The sequence below is a fragment of the Nicotiana sylvestris genome, chromosome 8 (genome assembly GCF_000393655.2).
Source record: "Nicotiana sylvestris chromosome 8, ASM39365v2, whole genome shotgun sequence".
NCBI classification, from domain to species: domain Eukaryota; kingdom Viridiplantae; phylum Streptophyta; class Magnoliopsida; order Solanales; family Solanaceae; genus Nicotiana; species Nicotiana sylvestris.
The window spans coordinates 209,394,653-209,400,600 of NC_091064.1; positions in this window are offsets into that span (position 1 = coordinate 209,394,653).

Below are 5,948 nucleotides of genomic sequence, written 5' to 3' on the forward strand. Positions count from 1 at the left end.
TGATATTTCAAGTCACCGTTGACCGCGGTGAGTTTATGCGGTAGTGGTGCCTCTACCGCGACAGCGGTCCCTTTATCGCGGTCAGCGAATGAGAGAATCAGAGAGTTTGAAGTTGAGCTGGAAGATTGAAGACTGCGGTCCGCGCTTGATTTTATGCGGTCGGGGTAGCCTCACCGCTGCAGTGGTCCATTTTTCACTGTCAGCGGTACCTCCGTCAGGGGCATTTTTGTCCGAAAAATTTAGCTGTGTATAAATACTTTCTTTTTAGATTTAAGGTCATCTTATCTTTAATGAGCATGTGAAGCTGGCGTTTTTGCTTTTTAGAGTAATTTTGTAGCTTGTTTAACAATTAATCTTAGACTTTTATCTTGCAATTAATTTTTATGGGTTATTCTTCATCTCAATCTATGATTTCTTTAGTTATTATGAGTAGCTAAACCCATTAACTAGGGTTGTGTCTCAACCCTAGTGTGGGTATTTAATGGGTCTCTTATTTTAGGGCTTAAATATTTATGGGTGATTGATATTTTGCTTGATTTATGTTTTTTATGTTGAATTAGTGGTTGCAAACACTAATATTTGTCGTTTTGACTTAGGCTCTTCTTGAGAAAGAGAGCTTAAGTCTAGGAAATTCAGGACAACAAGGAATTGGGGTGTATTCAAGAGATTGATAGCCTCAAATAAAGGGTTAAACCTAGAGATAGTAACACCCGACTTGAGCCAACATTGCTTGCACAAATTGAATACCCAATTGGGCTTGAGAAATCCAATTAGGGCAGAGTCACCCAAACTACTGAGAGGTATAGAGTGAGTATCTTCGTGCATTGGCTATATCATGATTCCAACTATAACATTATTGCCCTAAGTTCTTGATTCCGTTAGATACTTACCTAGGAGAAAGTCTCTTCCTTAGTACCTCTTTACCAATTTAGAAAACCCTGCAAAAATATCTAGTTAGCTTAATTTTGTGCATCATTAGTATAAAATTAAAAATAGAAAACAAATAAAAGAATGACTGGAAGTGCAATCAAGAGCACTACACATTGCTAGATTAGATAGGAATCCAACTCCAAATATATCTTAGCTCCCTATGGATTCGATCCCGACCTTTTGGGGTAAAAGCTGAATCAACCGCTGTTGCCACTCTATAGTAGTGTAGGGTTGGTATCGATCAATAACCCATTATGAGTTCGACCGAGGTTGAACTTTGGCTGGTTAATTCGAACGAGGTCGAATTTTACTTTCGCTTGATGATGGCTGGGGGCCGGAAGGGTGTAAATTCGAGCGAGGTCGAATTGTAACCCGTTATAAGTTCGAGTGAGGTCAAACTTTGGCTGGTTAATTCGAACGAGGTCAAATTTTACTTTCTCTTGGTGATGGAAGGGGGCCATAAGGGTGTACGAGCAAGGTTGAATTGTAACCCGTTATGAGTTCGATCGAGGTCAAACTTTGGTTGGTTAATTCGAACGAGGCCGAATTTTACTTTCGTTTGGCGATGGTCAGGGGCCGTAAAGGTGTAAATTCAAGCAAGGTCGAATTGTAACCTGTTATGAGTTCGAGCGAGGTCGAACTTTGGCTGGTTAATTCGAGCAAGGTGAAATTTTACTTTCGCCTAGCTGTGGGGGGCATAAGGTTGGTAAGAATGTTGCATGTTGCTTGCTTTTATTGGAGAACAGTACTCGTTGTTGCGTCATTTATGCATGTGTCGGGGTGAGTCCCAGTTCATCTAATCTTGCTGCATAGTTTATGTATGCGTCGGGGTGAGTCCCAGTCTATCTAATCCCTTTATTGCTCGGCCTGGAGAGACCATTGATGGGATGGGCGATGAACTTATTGCTTGGGCTTCTGGTCACCCTGGGACTTCTTTAATTTGAATGAAGTTCTGACGTGATTCGTAGTATTTGGTTGGCTGGATTGGCATAGGATTGCCATGGCAAGCATACGTGCAAGCTTTTCGTGTTCATGTTTTGCCTGTGTTGGAGAGACTGTTCGTTCCATGGGCTTACCGCCCAGTCCCAAGCTATGGATATTATTTCTTAATAATGTCGGCTTGTTCTGAGCCGTTTGTCTACTTTTGTAGTATGGTACGGTATGGGGGGTTTTGATCAACCATTGTTTGCGGGATGATATGGTGCAGAATGTTTTCCTGGTATGGTATTTTGGTGGCGTTTGTTCATTGTTCGCGCACCTGGGAGAATGCTCATGTTCCGATCCCAATCCAAAAAAAGAAAAATAACAAGTCAAATCCAAACGAAATCGTCTGTTACCTTGAACTGATTGGTTGGCGAGGGGAGAGGGGCATTGTAGAACGACTCATTTTGCCCCGTACTCTAATGACGACTTCAGATTTGATAGTCTTGTGCTTAGCTTCACTGTTAGTTGAGTCTGGGCTTCTTATGGGCTGACAACTTACTTTTCCCGTTGGGATCTCGAGCTCGAGTCCTGGTCCGATCCCATTCCAGGTGAACAAAAAATAAAGGAAACATAAGTTATACTCCGTACATACGGGTACAAAAATAAGGGAGACATAAGTTTTACTCCGTGCATACGGGCAAGACAAGCTTGTTATTTCAAAGAATCACACAATAGGCTATTGTCCCTTCCTAAGATACAGGGGCCAATGTGCATGAAGTATATATCGGTATCTAACATTAATATAGCAAATAGGATTGCGGACATGCTCAGTGCATAGTGGCCATAATCCCACTTTGACAACTCATACTCACGACGTGCCAAACCCATCGCTACAACAAGATATGGATTTTGTATAGATATTAGACATAATATTGATTTCATGCAATAATCTGACCTTGGTGGGTTCAGTTATTTCAAAAGCTTGCCTACAAATTTCTCAAGTTGGTGTTTGCAATGAGAGGGCGATGCTACGACAACTAGGAAGTGAAACTGTGGCTGAATTTAGATGTAACGACCCGACTGGTCGTTTCATGAGTTACCGCTCCATTACCCTCATTTCTGCTTCTTATTACTTTGTTTATCAGTACTATGTGTGATCGGGTTGGTTGGCTCGGGTTAGGAAAGATTTTGGTAAGGTTTGAGACACTTAGTCTCTTTTGAGTAAGCTCAGTTGGAAAAGTCAACCGGATGTTGACTTATCTGTTAGAGGACTCGGATGTGAATTTCGAAGGTTCAGATAACTTTGGGAGGTAATTTGGGACTTAGTAGCATGATCAAAATGTGTTTTGGAGGTCCGGAGTGGATTTAGGCTTGAATTGGCGAAATTGGAATTTTGGCGTTTTCCGATTGATTGGTGAGATTTTTGATATATGGGTCGGAATGAAATTCTGGAAATTTCAGTAGGTCCGTTGTGTCATTTGAAATGTGTGTGCAAAATTTTAGGTCATTCGGACGTGGTTTGATAGACTTTTTAATCAAAAGCGGAATTTAGAGGATTTTGGAATTCTTGGGCTTGAATCCGATGTGAATTTGGTGTTTTAATGTTGTTTTGAGCATTCTGAAGGTTGGAACAGGTTTGAATGATGTTATGGGATATGTTGGCATGTTTGGTTGAGGTCCCGGGGGCCTCAGGTGAGTTTCGGGTAGTTAAATGGACCATTTCAAGTTGTAGAAAGTTGCAGAAAAATAGTTGTGTATGTTGCAAACAATTGGCCTTCGCGTTCGTGAGTAGGCCCTCGCGTTCGCGAAGGGTTATCATGTGAGGCTGAGGATTTGGCCTTCGCGTTCGCGAGGGAGGTCCCACCTCGCGAAAGGTTGGGTCTTTGAGCATCGCATTCGCGATGTAGCAGACGTGTTCGCGATGGTTTGAGCTGTGGAGTCATCGCGTTCGCGAGGGAGTGGTTGCATTCGATTAAGAGGAAAATGTGGTCAACGTCAGGTTGTGCTTCGCGAACACGAGGCTTTGACCGTGTTCACGAAGAAGGATTTGAATGTCTGGGCAGAATGTTTAAATAGCCATTGTCCGCGATTTTGGGGCTAACTTTCACCATTTTTGGGCGATTTTGAAGCTTTTGAAGAGGGATTCAAGGGGGAACACTTGGAGGTAAGATTTATGGACTTAATACTCAATCCTAATATTGAATAACTAGGGCTTGTAATTGGAAACTTAAAATTTGGGATTTGAGGGATCATTTGTGGTTGGATTTTGGTAATTTTGATATGAATGAACTCGGGGAGTGATAAGGAGTCTATTGATGTAATTTTTATCGGAATTCGAGACGTGGGCCCAGGGGTCGGGTTTGGCCAATTTCGGGATTTGTGTGGTAATTTAATTTCTTTTGAGTGGGCTTTGTTCCCTTAGCGTATTTTGATGGTTTTGCACTGATTTTGGTTAGATTTGGAGCATCCGGAGGCTGATTCGAGGGGCAAAGGCATCGCGAACTAGAGTGTGGACTGGATAGAGGTGAGTAATGATTTTAAATGTTGTCCTAAGGGTATGAAACCTTGTATTTCACATCGTTGTGATATATTGATGTGACACACACGCTAGATGACGAGCGTGGGGTCGTGCACCGTTGGGGATTGTGACATAGTCCATCCTGAATGACTGTTTTACCGCGTATTTGATTGAAAACTATTTGCTATCATCATGTTTTGGGTTGAATGCCATCTTTGGGCCTCGTGCCAACTATTTGGACCCTTAGGGGGATTTTTACTGCTATTTCCTCACTGTTTTTATTTTTATATCTGTACTCAGTCATGCTATATTATATTGTTTTCATAACTTAGCCATGTTTACTCTGTTTTAATACTTTAAATGATATTTTGGGCTGAGTATCATATTTTACTGTGCCCGAGTGACTTTTAGAGATTTCTGACTAAGTAAGGCTGAGGGCCTATGTTGTGAAGATACTTTTGGGTCGGGCTACACGCCGCATCAGTGATACACTGATTTATGATTATGAGGCCGAGGGCTTGAGATTGTACGCCACGAGGTGGCTTGTTGATATAAGGCCAAGAGCCTATTGATTATGCCATGAGATGGCTTGATATTGCACTTGGGCCGTAATGAGCTCCTCCCGGAGTCAGTACACCCCCAATGAGCGGCTACCCATTGTGATATGAGATATAGCCCGAGGGGCTGGTGTTGTTCCATGTTATTGCTCGAGGGGCGGATTTTGTTGACATTGTGCCCAAGGGGCGGATTTTATGTCCTCTCTTCTCTTCATGAATCTCAGTTGGAAGCCCCCATTTTCATCAGACATCCAATGAAGTAGGAGCTCGCTCCCTACCTAGCGGTACTTCCATGGCTTGCCTCTCAAGGTCCTGTTTGAAAGGCAGTTGCGAGAACCTGTCTAGATTGAGTGGTCCTTTCTCGGGCAGCTACTGAGACATAGGTTGGCCCAAGCTTCTAGATGATTTTCATTTATTTGTTTGACTATTAAAAAGGTGTTTTTAAAGAAGCTTATTCTGAACTAAGGTGCTTTTATAAGATTTTACTGTTTTGTTGCCTTTTACTGGTTTTACACTTCTTCTTTATAGCATATTATTGTGTCTTACGTGATTTCTTATCGCTCAGTCTTCATTTATTGTTATTACTCACTGAGTTGGAGTACTAACATTACTTCCTACACCCTGTGTGTAGTTACATGAGCCTCGGGTTCCGCTAGCGAGTGTTGATTGCTTCCAGCTCAGGCGATTCGGAGTTCACTAGGTAACTGCTCGGCGTTCACAGCCCAGTGCTTCTCCCCCTATCTTATTTTCCCTTGTTTTAGTTATGTAATAGACTATGTACACTCTTCCTACTTTTAATCGGTTATTAGATGCTCATGACTGGTGACATCTCGATATCGAGTTGTGTTTGGTTTTCCGCAGTTGATGTATTTCACTTTATTATCGAATTTATCATTATTAATGACTTAATTATGAATTATTATCTATTAACTTAATTGGGTGTTGTGTCGGCTGGCCTTGTCTTCACGAGAGGTGCCATCACGACTGGGTTTGGGTTTAGGATCGTGACAAGTTGGTAT